We start from the raw sequence: 16,505 nt of genomic DNA on the forward strand, positions 1-16,505 counted from the left end.
AGAAGAGAGAGTCAATTTCAGGACGACACAAAGGAGCAACCAACAAAGTTCTGCCATTTGTATGGTCTCTTTCCTCTTTATGGCCTGACTCCATTGCCTTGGGAGCGCTGTAGGCAGTTTGGCTGCTAACTGAAAGGTTGGAAGTTTGAGTCCATTCAGAGAAGACCTGGTTGAAAGGCTGGAAAAATTACATCTGAAACAACCAGCCATTGAAAACCCTGGGAAACCCAGTCCTACTATGACACACAAACGATCCTTGAACTAACTACAAGCTCTTCTTTCTTGTTGTGTTTTGTTTTCATTGGCTTGTCGTTGTTTTGTTGTATATTGTTGCTTCGTTTTGCTCTGTCTTGTTTTGGGCATGTTATTATCTCCGCAGGTCTGTCTAAATAAGATAGGCTGGATGAACAATTTGGAGGAGAAAACAGTGGGACCGACAGTTCCGGGGGGTACATGGGATAGGAGGAGGTGGGGGGAAAGGAAGAGGTGTTAACAAATCCAGGGACAAGTGAACAAGTAATGCAAATTGGTGGTGAGGAGGGTGTGGGAGGCCTGGTAGGACATGATCAAGGGTAATGTAACAAAGAGGAATTGCTGAAACCCTGGTGGGGACTGAGCATGATAGTGGGACAGGAGGAATGTCAAGGGAAATAGAGGAAAGAGCTGGGAGGCAAAGGGCATTTATAGATGTCTAGATAAAGACATGTATATATGCAAATATATTTATATATGAAGATGGGGTGCTATAGTTTATTGTGCCAGCCTGGCCGATAAACACAAGTATGATTTACTGAAGGGCAGAGGGATAAATGGCTCGGTGAGCCTCGCCTTGCTTGTTCTGTGCCTCAGTTTAAAGGGGTATACTACCTGTGGGATGCCTAGCCTGTGGACTGTGTCGCTGTAAGTTGGGGTCCCTTTAAACCCGCACAATTGGAATGTTCATCTCTGGAGCTGGGGACTGACAGTTGATGACAGTTGGGGACCTGCCTTGCTGTTTGCTGCCTGGGTATATATAGCCCAGCTCTCTCTACAGAAGGGGACTGGCACCTGGCAGCTCTCAAAACTTGAAGGACTGCTAGCGTCTCACTGCTTTATAATTTAACTGTTAATTTCTTGTATTATCTATCTGTATATTATTTAACAGTTTATTTCTTGAATTATATATCTATCTTTATAAATATATTTATATATAATTACTAGCAATCTGGTTTGTCTCTCTAGAGAACCCTTTCCAATACAATGAGGCAATAGAACTATGTGCATATATTTATAGGTTTAGTATTAAGGTAGCAGAAGGACATTGGGCCTCCACTCAAGTACTCCCTCAATGCAAGAATACTTTTTTTTTAATTTTAACAATTTATTGGGGCTGATACAATTCTTTTCACAGTTCATACATATACATACATCAATTGTATAAAGCACATCTGTACAGTCTTTGCCCTAATCATTTTTTTCTCTTTTCTTCTTTTACATTTTATTAGGGACTCAAACAACTCTTACCACAATCCATACATATACATACATCAATTGTATAAAGCACATCCATACATTCCCTGCCCCAATCATTCTCAAGGCATTTGCTCTCCACTTAAGCCCCTTGCATCAGGTCCTCTTTTTCCCCCCCCTCCCTCCCCATTCCCCCCTCCCTCATATGCCCTTGGTAATTTATACCTCGTTATTTTGTCATATCTTGCCCTATCCGGAGTCTCCCTTCCCTCCTTCTCTGCTGTCCCTCTCCCAGGGAAGAGGTCACATGTGGATCCTTATAATCAGTTCCCCCTTTCCAACCCACTCACCCTCCACTCTCCCAGCATCGTCCCTCACACCCTTGGTCCTGAAGGTATCATCCACCCTGGATTCCCTGTATCTCCAACCCTCATATGTACCAGTGTACAGCCTCTGTGCTATCCAGCCCTGGAAGGTAGAATTCGGATCATGGTAGTTGGGGGGAGGAAGCATCCAGGATCTGGGGGAAAGCTGTGTTCCTCATCGATACTACCTAACACCCTAATTAACCCATCTCCTCTCCTAAACCCCTCTATGAGGGGATCTCCATTGGCCGACACTTGGGCCTTGGGTCTCCACTCTGCACTTCCCCCTTCATTTAATATGATATATACATACATATATACACATACATATATACATATACACATATATACACATACATACACACACTTATATCTTTTTTTTTTGCATGATGCCTTATACCTGGTCCCTTGGGCACCTCGTGATCGCACTGGCCGGTGTGCTTCTTCCATGTGGGCTTATTTGCTTCTGAGCTAGATGGCCGCTTGTTCACCTTCAAGCCTTTAAGACCCCAGACACTATCTCTTTTGATAGCCGGGCACCATCAGCTTTCTTCACCACATTTGCTTATGCACCCATTTGTCTTCAGCGATCCTATCATGGAGGTGTGCAGTCAATGATATGATTTTTTGTTCTTTGATGCCTAGTAACTGATCCCTTTGGGACCACTCGATCACACAGGCTGGTGTGTTCTTCCATGTGGACTTTGTTGCTTCTGAGCTAGATGGCCGCTTGTTTATCTTCAAGCCTTTAAGACCCCAGTCACTATCTCTTTTGATAGCCAGGCACCATCCGCTTTCTTCACCACATTTACTTGTTCACCACTTTGGCTCCAGCCGTTGTGTTGGGAGAGTGAGCATCATAGAGTTCCAATTTAATAAAAGAAGGTATTCATGCATTGAGGGAGTGTTTGAGTAGAGGCCCAAGGTCCTTCCGCCACCTTAATACTTGACCTATAAATATAGACACATAAATCTATTTCCCCATCCTCCTATATATATTTGCATGTACATGTCTTTGTCTAGACCTCCATGAATGCCCTTTGACTCCTAGCTCTTTCCTCCATCTCCCTTGACCTTTCTCCTGCCCTACTACCATGCTTCATCGCCACCTGGGCTAGAGTATACCTCTTCTCTAAGCAACCTTACCCTTGATCATTTCCCACCAGGCCTGCCACTCCCCCTTCTCTACCATTTGGGGTCCCATGTTTTTCCCTTGTCCCTGGGTTTGTTAACACCACTTCCTTACCCCCCTACCCCCCCCACCCCAAGTCCCCCCGGAACTGTCGGTCCTGTTGTTTTTCATCCAGATAGTTCATCCAGCCTGTCCTATTCAGACAGACCTGTGGAGTCACTAACATGCACGAAAACTAGACAGAGGAAAACAAAGCAACAGTATACAACCAGACAACAAAACAAACCACTGAAAAAGAACAGAACAAAACAGTTCACAAGAGAAAAGCTTGTAGTTAGTTCAGGGATCATTTGCTGGCCCTTAGGAGCGTTTTCCAGTCCAGTCTGTTGGGGCACCACGCCCTGGCCCCAAAGTCCACTTTCAGCATTCCCTGGGGACCTTGCCACTCCATTCCCTTGCTGTTCCGCTGCACTCCCCCAGTGATTTGCCTCGGTGTGGTGGGATCAGGTCAGGTGCAATTCCCACACTGTGTCTCCGGTGCTGTCCCCGGTATCGCCCTTAGTCACTGAGGAGCATCATGTCTCATAGTAGGGCCAGCCATGTTGTTCTCTCTGTGGACTGGCTGTTCTACTCAGGAACATCATCATCACGGCCTAGTGGGCCAGGCTGTGCTCCACTCTCTCCTCCTGCCCCTTCATCTGCTCCCGTGTGCTCTGATCAAATATGTCCATCTCCCATAGCTGCAGAGTCAATGTCGTCCTATGGAACAAATTCTTTTCGGGGGAGGGGCAGGAATCCACTTAATTTATGGTGCTGGGGCCAGCCTCCCAGACCTCTCCACCGGTTCCCTCCTCCACGCCGGGATATTGCATTCACACCTTGCGACACTGGGTTGAAGTCTGGTCCCACTTTCCCTGTGGAGATATAAACAATACCCTCCCCTTGGGTGGATTAATGCCCCATGACCACACTACCCTTTTCTTCCTTGTATTCATCCTTTTGTTTTCCTTTCCCCACCTCCTCCACCATTGTCTACCTTGTACATCCCTGGTTTTGGTATGGTCTCTTCCATACTACACCGTCTTCACCCCTAAAATGTTTGTATACAGTAGCTTTTTCCCTATGCCACTTTTGCTTTTAAAAAAAATTGTTTTTTTTTTAATTCTTACCTCAGCGGACTCATGTTGTACTTGTCCTTTTGTGCCTGACTTACCTCGCTTAGCATGATTTCCTCCAGTTCTTCCCATGCCGCTATGTGCCTCATACGTTCATCACTGCTTTTTAGTGATGCGTAGTATTCCATTTTATGTATATACCACAGTTTTTTAATCCAATCGTCAGTTGATGGAAATTTGGGTTGCTTCCAACTCCTTGCAATTGTGAACTGTGCCGCAATGAACATTGGAGCACAGATGTCTGGTCTTGGTTTGTTTCTTGCCTCTTCTGGGTATATGCCCAGTAGGGGGATTGCTGGGTCATATGGTAACTCTATTTCCATCTGTTTTAGGTATCGCCAGATTGATTTCCATAGTGGCTGTACGTACTTACAGTCCCACCAGCAGTGGATGAGAGTTCCTGTCTCCCCACAGCCCCTCCAACACTTGTTGCTTTCTGATTTTTTGAATTGGGCTACCTTTGAGGGTGTCAGGTGGTACCTCATTGTTGTTTTAATTTGCATTTCTCTTATGGCTAAAGATCGGGAACATTTTCTCATATGTTTGTTGGCCATTCGGATTTCTGCCCCTGTGAAACTTCTGTTCAAGTCCTTTGCCCACCTTTCAAGTGGGCTATTGGTTTTTTTCTTTTTGGAAGCTAGCAGAGTACTGTAGATTTTAGTAATAAGGCCTTTGTCTGATGTGTCATTGCTAAAGATGTTTTCCCAGTCTGTGGACTCTCTTATTACTCTCTTGGTGAATTCTTTAGATGTACACAAGTGTTTTATCTTCAGTATATCCCATTTGTCGATTTGTGCCTCTTCTGTGTTTGTGTCCTTCCCTATTTCTGATAGCCTGTGTATTCCCTGCGCCAAAGTTCTCAAGTTGGTCCCAATTCCCTCATTGATGGCCCTAATAGTTTGGGGTTTAACTTCAAGGTCTGTGATCCACCTTGAGTTTATTCTTGTGCATGGAGTGAGATAAGGGTCTTGCTTCATTTTTCTGCACGTTGATATCCATTTTTTCCAGCACCACTTGTTAAAGAGGGCATCTGCTTCCCATTTGATCTTTTTGAGGCCCTTGTCAAATATCAGCTGTGTGTATGCTGATGCTTTTATTTCTGGGTTTTCAGTTCTTTTCCATTGGTCTGAGTATCTGACATTGTACCAATACCATGCAGTTTTGAGAACTGTGGCTGTATAGTATGTGCCAAAGTCAGGTAAAGCAAGCCCTCCCACGGCGTCCTTCTTCTTGAGGAGTTCTCTGCTAATTCTGGGTTTCTTCCCTCTCCATATGAAGTTGGTAATCAGTTTTTCCATTTCTTTGAAGAAAGATGATGGTAATTGTATCGGGATAGCATTAAACTTATATAGTGCCTTTGGCAGAACTGACATCTTAACTATATTAAGTCTCCCAATCCAAGAGCATGGAATATTCTTCCATTTGTTGAGGTCGCTCTTGGTTTCTTGTAATAGTGTTCTATAGTTTTCCCTATATAGATCTTTTGTTTTTTTCAGTCAAGTGTATCCCTAGATATTTCAGTTTGTGTTTGGCTATTGTGAAGGGTACCACATTTTTGATCTCTTCTTCTGTGGTCTTATCTGATGTGTATAACAGTTCGATGGACTTCTGTTTGTTGATCTTGTATCCTGCCACTCTGCCAAACTCCTCTATTGCTTCCAGTACTCCCCTTGTGGAACTTTTGGGATTTTCCATATATAAAATCATATCATCTGCAAATAACGATAGTTTCACCTCTTCCTTCCCTAGACGAATACCTTTGATGTCACTTCTTTGCCTTATGCTGTTAGCTAAAACCTCCAGCACGATATTAAATAGGAGTGGAGACAAGGGGCATCCTTGTCTGGTTCCCTTTTTCAGTGGGATTGTGTTAGTCATTTCTCCATTGACTACCACTTTGGCTGTTGGTTTTTCATATATAGCTTGTATTGTCTTGAGGAACTTTCCTTCCATTCCTATCTTTGCTAGTGTCTTAAACAGGAATTGGTGTTGGATGTTGTCGAATGCTTTTTCTGCGTCTATTGATATTATCATCTGATTCTTATACTTTTTCATGTCAATGTGACGAATAATACTAATGGTCTTTCGTATGTTGAACCATCCCTGCATCCCTGGTATGAATCCCACTTGGTCATGGTGAATTATTTGTTTTATATACTTTTGTATTCTGTTGGCTAGTATTTTGATAAGGATTTTTGCATCAATGTTCATTAGGGATATCGGTCTGTAGTTCTCGATTCTTGTGGGATCCTTGCCCGGTTTGGGTATCAGAGTTATACTAGCTTCATAGTAGGAGTTCGGGAGTTTGCCATCTTTTTCTATGTTCTGGAAAAGTTTGTGTAGGATTGGTATTAGTTCTTCCCTGAATGCTTGGTAGAATTCTCCAGTGTATCCCTCTGGTCCAGTTGAGTTTTTTTTGTTGGTAATCCCTTGATAACCTTTTCTATTTCTTCTATTGCGATGGGTCTGTTGAGGTTCTTGATGTCCACCGAGGATAGTCTAGGGAGGGATTGTTTTTCCAGGAATTTGTCCATGTCTTCCAAATTGTTGAATTCATTGGAGTACAATCCTTCATAGTATTGTGTAACTATCCTTTTGATTTCATTAGGGTCTGTTGTAATGACCCCTCTTTCATCCCTTATTCTTGCTATTGAGATTTGTTCCCTCCTTTCTTTGGTTAGGTTTGCCAATGGTCTATCGATCCTGTTTATCTTTTCAAAGAACCAACTTTTAGCGATATTAATTTTTTCCATAGTTTTTTTATTTTCCCTCTCCTGAATCTCAGCCCTGATTTTTATAATTTCTTTTCTTTTGCTATTAGTAGGGTTGTCCTGCTGACTCAGCTCTAGTTTTTGTAAATTTTGTGTCAGCGTATCCATCATGAGTCTCTCTTCCTTTCTCAGGTGTGCTTGTATTGCTATGAACCTTCCTCTGATGACTGCCTTTGCTGTGTCCCATAAGTTTTGGTACGTCGTGTGCTCATTTTCGTTGGTTTCGAGAAATTTCCTGATTTCGTCTCGGATCTGCACCAGTATGCACTCCTTTTGCAGTAGAGAGTTATTCATTCTCCAATTATTTGCTCTTATTTTCTTTGTCTTCATTTTGTTGATTTCCAGTCTTATGGCACAGTGGTCAGAGAGAGAGGTCTGTATTATTTCAATGTGCTTAAATTTATGTAGATTTGCCTTATGCCCTAGCATGTGGTCTATCTTCGAATATGTGCCATGAGGACTTGAAAAGAATGTGAAATTTTTTGTATTTGGATGAAAAGCTCTGTAAATATCTATTAGGTCAAATTGTCTAATTGTGGAGTTTAGCTCTCTAGTCTCCTTGTTGAGTTTCTTTCCCTGTGATCTATCTTTCTCAGTGAGTGGTGTGTTGAAGTCACCCACTATAATTGTCGAGTCTGTGATTTCTTTCTTAATCTTTTGGAGTGTTTGGTTCACGTATTGAGCTGGTCTCTCATTCGGGGAATATATGTTTACAATGCTTAGTGGTTCATTGTCTATCATTCCCTTGAGCATTATATAGTGTCCCTCCTTATCTCTTTTTATGGTTTGCACTTTGAGGTCAATTTTATCCGAGATAAGGATTGCAACCCCTGCTTTTTTTGGTATTACTGTTTGTTTGGTAGGTCCTTCTCCAGCCTTTGATTCTCAGCCTATTTTTGTCTGTAGCCTTGAGGTGTGTCTCCTGTAGGCAGCAAATTGATGGGCTGTGTTTTCTAAGCCATTCTGCTAGTCTCAGTCTTTTAATGCCTGAGTTCAGGCCATTGATATTCAGGGTTATTATCTCCATGTGCGGACTCTGTGATGCCATTTTATACTTTTTGTGTTGGGAGTTTTCCTACTTTCCTTTCTCATTAGTGTGTGTTTTGTGTGTGTATCATTCTTGACTTCTTTCCATCCTTAAGCCATTGCTATCTTGGGGTCTGTTTTCTATTTGTTGTGCTCTGGGTGAGGTTGTTCTATGTGCTGGTGTCTTATTTGTGCTTGGTGAGTGTTGTTCTTCTGCCCATACTGAGTCGGTGAGGATCTTTTGTAATGCTGGGTTTGTTGTGACGTATTTTTTGAGTTTTTCCTTGTCTGGGAAGACTTTTACTTCTCCATCGATCTTGATCGATAATTTGGCTGGGTAGAGTATTGCAAGAATACTTTTACTATTAAATTGGCATTCTATGATTCTCACCTTCCTGACACAATCGCTGAAGACAAAGCGGGTGCATAAGCAAATGTGGTGAAGAAAGCTGATGGTGCCCAGCTATCAAAAGATATAGAGTCTGGGGTTTTAAAGGCTTGAAGGTACACAAGCAGCCATCTAGTTCATAAGCAACAAAGCCCACATGGAAGAAGCACACCAGCCTGTGTGATCACAAGGTGCCGAAGGGATCAGTTATCAGGCATCAAAGAACAAAAAAATCATATCATTGTGTGCTCACCTCCACAATACGGTCGCTGAAGACAAATAGGTGCATAAACAAATGTGGCGAAGAAAGCTGATGGTGCCCAGCTATCAAAAGATATAGTGTCTGGGGTCTTAAAGGCTTGAAGGTAAACAAGCGGCCATCTAGCTCAGAAGTAACAAAGCCCACATGGAAGAAGCACACCAGCCTGTGTGATGAGGAGGTGTCAAAGGGATCAGGTATCAGGCATCATCAGAACAAAAAATCTTACCATAATGAATGAGGTGGGGAGCGCAGAGTGTAGACCCAAAGGCATTTGTAGGCCACTGGACATCCCCTTGCAGAGTGGTCTCAGGGAGGAGATGAGTCAGTCAGTAGCAACGATGAAAAATACAACTTTCCTGTAGTTCCTAAATGCTCACCCCTGTCCCCCCACTATCATGATCCCAATTCTACCTTGCAAGTCTGGCTAGACCAGAGAATGTACACTGGTAGAGATAGGAACTGGAAACACAGGGAATCCAGGGTGGATGACCTCTTCAGAACCAGTGGTGTGAGTGACTATACTGGGAGAGTAGAGGAGGAGTGGGTTGGAAAGGGGGAACCGATTACAAGGATCTACATGTGACCTCCTCCCTGAGGGACGGACAACAGAAAAGGGGGTGAAGGGAGACATTGGACAGGACAAGATATGACAAAATAATAATTTATAAATTGTCAAGGGTTCATGAGGGAGGGGGAAGTGGGGAGGGAGTGTGAAAATGAGGAGCTGATGCCAGGGGCTTAAGTGGAGAGCAAATGTTTTGAGAATGATGAGGGCAATGGATGTACAAATGTGCTTTACACAATTGATGTATGTATGGATTGTTATAAGAGTTGTATGAGCTCCTTATAAAACGATTTTTAAAAATGTTCTGAAGGCGAAAAAAATTTTTTTCTTTGAACCTCTGTCTTCCTTGTTCTTGACAAAAAGAAAGAGGAATTTTAGGGAAAGCATTGATATATGAGGAATCTAAACTGCTAATAAAATGCATCACTGATCTCAGGAAGGCCTTTCCTCTATAGTAAAGTCTTTATGAATAAGCAAGATGCAAACTTGTCACCTATAGGAGGCATCAGGTTTCATTCAAGAACATTAGGGAAATGGCGGGTGGGGGTGGAGGTCATGGAATATGAGTGAAAATCCTAACTTGTATATTAGAAACGCATTTGGGTTTCAGGGAAAGCATGAGATTGGCTAAAAGAAAAGCAGCCTGATTTGTGTATGGCGCTGGGAAGAAGGTCTTCTGGGCGTATGACGTCCTGATACAGGAAGACGTTTGGTCAAATAAGCTAAATGACACTTTCCACCCTCAGTAACTCTTGGGGATAGGTTTCTAGTAGCCTTTAAAGAGAGCAATTCTATTTTATCTCTTGGGAGAAGCTGCAATCATTAATGGAGAGTTTGGTGTAAGAAAGAATCTGTGCTTGCACGTTGTTGGCTCACATTAACATAAGAAAATGGGGAAGCCCATGAGCTGGGAAACCCATTCTGAGCTCATGGAAGAGCTCAGGAGACCCCGATAGTGGGGGTCCTTAGATTGTGTTGCCAGGACCCTGCCATTAGTATGGACCCAATGAAAGCCCCCAGGCCCCTCCTGTCCACATGGCAAATTCTGCATGGAGAGAATCTGGTGGGCTCAATTTGGGTCAGGTGATTCCATATGTTCTGGGCTGAGTGTACATGTAGAGGTGATTGAGATAGCCCAGAGATAAAGGGGGTTTTTTGGTTTCTTTTTTTAAGTTTTATTAGCACGCCGTCCACATGACATCCAACTCAGTAATTCAACCATATCAAGAAGAGTTGAACAATTCTCATTATACAACATTCTAGAACACGTTCTTTTTCCTGTAGTTGTTAGTCATGGAATGTTCTTTCTCTGTTATTCTCAGACAACGGTTGGTAGCTCCCCACCCCTAGTCTAGAGGGTGAATTCTGAAGATGAGCAAATTCCTCCGAACTAGGCAGATATTCTAAATCTAAGGAAATGAAAAGGGAAAAAAAAAAAGAATTCTGAACATCACCACTCTTTTTTTTTAACGTTTTATTGGGACTCATACAACTCATCACAATCCATACGTACATCAATTGTGTAAAGCACATCTGTAACATTCATTGCCCTCATCATTTTCAAAACATTTGCTCTCCACTTAGCCCTTGGCATCAGGTTCTCTTTTTTCCCCCTCCCTCCCCACTCCCCCTTGCCCCATGAGCCCTTGATAATTTATAAATTATTATTTTGTCATATCTTGCCCTGTCCGACATCTCCCTTCACCCGCTTTTCTGTTGTCCGTCCCCCAGGGAGGAGGTCACATGTAGATCCTTGTAATCGGTACCCTCTTTCCAACCCACTCTCCTTCTATCCTCCCAGTATCGCCACTCACACCTCTGGTCCTGAAGGTATCATCTGCCCTGGATTCCCTGTGCCTCCAGCTCCTATCTGCACCAGTGTACATCCTCTGCTCTATCCAGACTTGCAAGATAGAATTCGGATCATGATAGTTGGGGGAGGGGGGAAGGAAGCATTTAGGAACTAGAGGAAAACTTTCAATTTCTAAAATGCACAATATCTGTGGAGAGCAGTAAAGGCAAGCATATGAGGACTAGGTGTACCTGTAATTATAGAGTGATCCCAAGGAGGCTACTTCACCATTTAGTGGCATAAAGAACAGTGTGTGTGAAAATGCCACCTGCCATCTGCCACTCTGGGGGGAAATTGGGCAACTCCATGTGCAGCCTCAGTTTTAGAGAGGGACCTAGTCTTAGAATGCATTGCAGTCAGATACCCTCATTTTCAACTAACGTGGGGGGTAAACTGACTCAAACATCCTGACTCCCAACAGTAGTGTTATCCAGTATGAATCACTAGCTCTTATCTCGAAATATTATTAGTTCTTTCTCCTCCATTATATCTTATATTCAATAAACACAATTTTCACAGTGCTTTCACATACTTCAACCCATTGAAGCCTAAATCAACTCAGTACAGTGGTCAAAGAAGTTATTGTTCTTGCTCTAATAAGAAATAGCATGGGACTCAGAAATGCTTCTTTCTTTCTATGAACAACTTTAGTGGCACTTCTTACAGATCTCAGGAATGCTGAATGAAATTACCAAGGCAGAGTAGCGAACTCTGGGAATACAGTGCGTTGACCTTCCAAGAATTCTTTCTTTCTCTTTTCAAATGTGGAAAAGTATCAGGTTGATTGTATCTTGGTGAATAACTGACAGCACTGACAAGTAGACAGAGACCATGTTGCTATGATTTTGGTGTCAGAGTTTCAGAATTCTATTACACCAGTTACTCTAGACTTAGTTTTAGCTTTTTAAAAATCATTTTATTGGTTACCACTCTTATTAAAATCCATACATCAATCCATTGTGTCAAGCACATTTGGATATTTGTTGCCATCATCATTCTCTAAACACTTGCTTTCTACTTCAGCCCTTGATATCACCACCTCATTTCCCCCTTCTCCCCCACCCTCCCTCCCACCCTCCCTCCCTCCCTCATAGACCCTTGATAATATATAAATTAGTATTTTTTCATATCTTACTCTGTCCAAAGTCTTCCTTCACCCATTGTCTGTTGTCCATCCCACAGGGAGGGGATTATATGTAGATCATTGTGATCAGTTCCCCTCTCTCCTCCCACCTTCTCCTTCCCGTCCTTATACTACTACTCTCATTATTGGCCCTGAGGGGTCTATCTGTCCTGGATTCCCTGTGTTCCCAGCTCTGTTCTGTACCAGTGTACATCCTCTGGTCTAACCAGATTTGTAAGGTAGAATTGAGATAATGATAGTGGGGAAGAGGAAGCATTAAAGAACTAGAATCAAGCAATATGTTTCATCTTTGCTACAATGCACCCTGACTGGCTCCTCTCTTCCCTGTGACCCTTCTGTAAGTTGATTTCCACTTGCCTACAGATGGGATTTGGATCTCCACTCTACACTACCCTGGCCCCCATTCACGATGATATTATTTTTTGTTCTATGATATCTGATACCTGATCCTATTGACACCTCATGATCACAGAGACTGGTGTGCTTCTTCCATGTGGGCTTTGTTGCTTCTCAGCTAGATGGCTGCTTGTTGATCTTGAAGCCATTAAGACCCTGGATGCTATATCTTTTGGTAGTCAGGCACCGTCAGCTTTATTCACCACATTTGCTTATGCACCTACTCTGTCTTCGGCGATAGTGTCGGGAAGGTGAGCATCATGGAATGCCAGTTGAATAGAACAAAATGTTCTTTCACGGAGGGAGTAATTGAGTGGAGGTTCAATGTCCATCTGCTACCTTAATACTAAACCTATAGATATATGCACATACATCTATGTCCCCATCGTCATATATAAATATATTTACATATGCACATGCCTGTATTTAGACATCTCTAAATGTCTTTTACCTCCTACTTCTTTCCTCTATTTCCTTTTACGTTCCTCTTGTCCCACTATCATGTTTAATCTTCATTTGGGTTTCAATAATTCCTCTCAGTTACATTGCCCTTGACCAGGACCTACCAGTCCTCCTACACCTTCCTCACCATCGATTTTGTATCAATTGTTGTTCCCTTGTCCCTGGGTTTGTTAACACCCACTTCCTTTCCCCCACATCCCCCTCTCCCATGTCTCCCTGGAACCATCGATCCTGTTGTTTCCTCCTACAGATTGTTTATCCCACCTATCTTATCTAGATAGCTCTGAGAGATATTAATATGTGCAAAAACAAGACAGAGCCAAACAAAGCAACAAAAGAAAAGAAAACAACAACAAAAACCCAGGACAAAAAAGAGAGAAAAGAAAAGCCTGTAATTAATTCAAGTTCTGTTTGTTGACCTTCAGGAGTGTTTTCTAGTTGAGTCTGATGGGGTGCCATGTTCTGCCTACAAAGTCTATTTTTGGTAATCCCTTGGACTTCGTGTTGCTTTGCTCTCCTTGCTGTTCTGTTGCACACCCTTATTGTTTCCCTTCTGTGTGATGGGGACAGATCAGGTGCAATTCTCACACTGTGTCTCCAGTGTTGTCGCCCATAGCGCTATGGGTCAGCGAGGGATAGGGCCGGCCCTATGGTCCTCTCTCTCTGCTTTGGATGCTTTGAGTGGGAATATGGTCTTCAGGGCATGATGGACCATGATGTGTTCCACTCTCTCCCTCCCCTTTCATTTGTTCCCATGTGCTCTGATAAGACATGTCCCTCTTCCTGAGCTGTAGCTTCAGTGCTATCCTCTGAAGTGATTTCTTCCGTGGGGATGGGTGACTGTCAATGTATTTGGGGTTGGGGCCCTGATTCATGCCAGCATGCTGCATTCACATTTTGGAGCACCTGGTTGAAGTCTGCTCCCCTTTTCCCTGTGGAGATATAAACAATACCATCCCCCTTGGGTGGGTTAGTGCCCTGTGCCCCTGCTACCCATGACTTTTTTTCTTTTTTACCCCCTCCATTTTAATTGTTTACGGTATGTATACCTGAATTTGATCTGGCCCCTGCCACACAACCTGTACCTCACCCCAGGAATATTTGTATACAGTAGCTTTTCCCTGATGTTCCCTTTGCATTTTTAAGCTTACCTCAGTGGACTCATGTTGCACTTGTCCTTTTTGCTTGGCTTACTTAGCTTAGCATTATTTCCTGCAGTTGATCCCATGCAGCGATATGCTTCATGCACTCATCACTGCTTTTTAGCGATGTGTAGTACTCCATTGTATGTATGTAACACGGTTTTTAAAACTATTTGTCTTTTGATGGAAATTTGGGTTGTTTCCAATTCCTTGCAATTGTGAATTCTGCCGTGATGAACATTGGAGCACAGATGTCTGGCCGTGGTTTGTTTCTTGCCTCTTCTGGGTATATACCCAGTAGGGGGATTGCTGGGTTGTATTCCAATTTCCATCTGTTTTAGTTATCGACAAATCAATTTCCATAGTGGTTGTACAAACATACCAACCAGCAGTGGATGAGAGTTCCTATCTCCCCAAAGACCCTCTAACACTTGTTACTTTCTAATTTTTTGGATTGGGCTATCTTTGAGGGTGTTAGGTGGTATCTCGTTCTTTTAATTTGCATTTCTCTTATAGCTAATGATTGGGAGCATTTTCTCATATGTTTACTTGCCATTTGGATTTCTGCCCTTATGAAACTACTCTTCAGGTCCTTTGCCCACCTCCTCAGTGGGCAAGTAGTGTTTTTCTTTTTGGAAGCTAACAGAGTATTGTAGATTTTAGTAATAAGGCCTTTGTCTGATGTGTCATTGCTAAAGATGTTTTCCTAGTTTGTGAGCTCTCTTATTACTCACTTGGTGAATTCTTTTGATGTACACAGGTGTTTTATCTTCAGTATATCCCACTTGTCTATTTGTGACTCATCTGTATTTGTGTCCTTCCCTATTTCTAACAGCCTATGTATTCCCTGCACCAAAGTTCTCAGGTTAGTCCCAATTCCCTCATTGATGGGCCTAATAGTTTGGGGTTTTACCTCAAGGCCTGTGATCCACCTTGAGTTTATTCTTGCGTGTAGGGTGAGATAAGGGTCTTGCTTCATTTTTCTGCAGGTAGATATCCACTGTTTCCAGCACCACTTGTTGAAAATAGCATTGCTTCCCATTTGATATTTTGGGGGCCCTTATCAAAGATCAGTTGTCTGTGTGCTGATGACTTTATTTCTGGGTTTGTAGTTCTTTTCCATTGGTCTGAGTATCTGTCATTATGCTAACACCATGCGGTTGTGATAATATGTGCTAAAGTCAGGTAAAGCAAGCTCTCCCACAATGTCCTTCTTCTTGAGGAGTTCTGTGCTAATTCTGGGCTTCTTGCATCTCCATATGAAGTTGGTAATCAGTTTTTCCATTTCTTTGAAGAAAGCTGAGGGTAATTGTATTGGATTGCATTAAACTTGTATAGTGCCCTGGGCAGAATTGACATCTTTCCTATATTGAGTCCACGAGCATGGGATATTCTTCCATTTGTTGAAGTCACTCTTGTTTTCTTGTAATAGTATTTTGTAATTTTCCTCATATAAATCTTTTATTTTTTCATTCAGGTATATCTCTAGATATTTCCATTTGTGCTTGGCTATTCAGACTGGTACAACCTTTGATCTCCTCTTCTGTGGTGTTGTCCTATGTGTGCAGCAGGCCGATTGTGTTCTGTTTGTTGATCTTGTATCCTGCCACTTGGCCATATTCCTTTATTGCTTCTAGTACTCCCCATGTGGAGATTATTGGATTTTCCATAAATAAAATGATATCACCTTCAAAAACAATAGTTTCACCTCTTCCTTCCCCAGGCGAATACCTTTGATGTCTTTTCTTTGCCTTATGATGTTCGCTAAGATCTCCAGTATGATGTTAAGTAAGAATGGGGACAAGAGGCATCCTTGTCTGGTCCCCTTTTTCAATGGGATTGTATTCATCTTTTCTCCACTGATTACCATGTTGGCTGTTGGTTTTTCATATATAGCTTGTATTATATGAGGAATTTTCCTTCCATTCCTATCTTCTTGAGTGTCTTAAACAGGAACTGGTGTTAGATATTGTTCAATGCTTTTCCCACATCTATCGACATTATCATGTGGTTTTTATAGGTTTTTCATGTCAATAAAGCGAATGATACTAATGGAATTTCGTATGTTGAACCATCCCTGCATCCCTGGTATGAATCCCACTTAGTCATGGTGAATGATTTGTTTTATATACTTTTATATTCTATTGGCCAGCAGTTTGTTAAGGATTTTTGCAATGATGTTCATTTAGGGATATTGGTCTTTAGTTCTCAATTATAGTGGGATACCTGCCTGGTTTCAAAATCAGAATTATATTAGCTTCATAGAAAGCGTTAGGGAGTTTGCCATCTTTTTCTATGATTTGGAAGAGTTCATGCAGGATGCTGTCAGTTCTTCCCTGAATACATGGCAGAATTGTCTTGTGAACCCATCTTGTC

Source organism: Tenrec ecaudatus, chromosome 1 (assembly GCF_050624435.1).
Source record: "Tenrec ecaudatus isolate mTenEca1 chromosome 1, mTenEca1.hap1, whole genome shotgun sequence".
NCBI classification, from domain to species: Eukaryota; Metazoa; Chordata; class Mammalia; order Afrosoricida; family Tenrecidae; genus Tenrec; species Tenrec ecaudatus.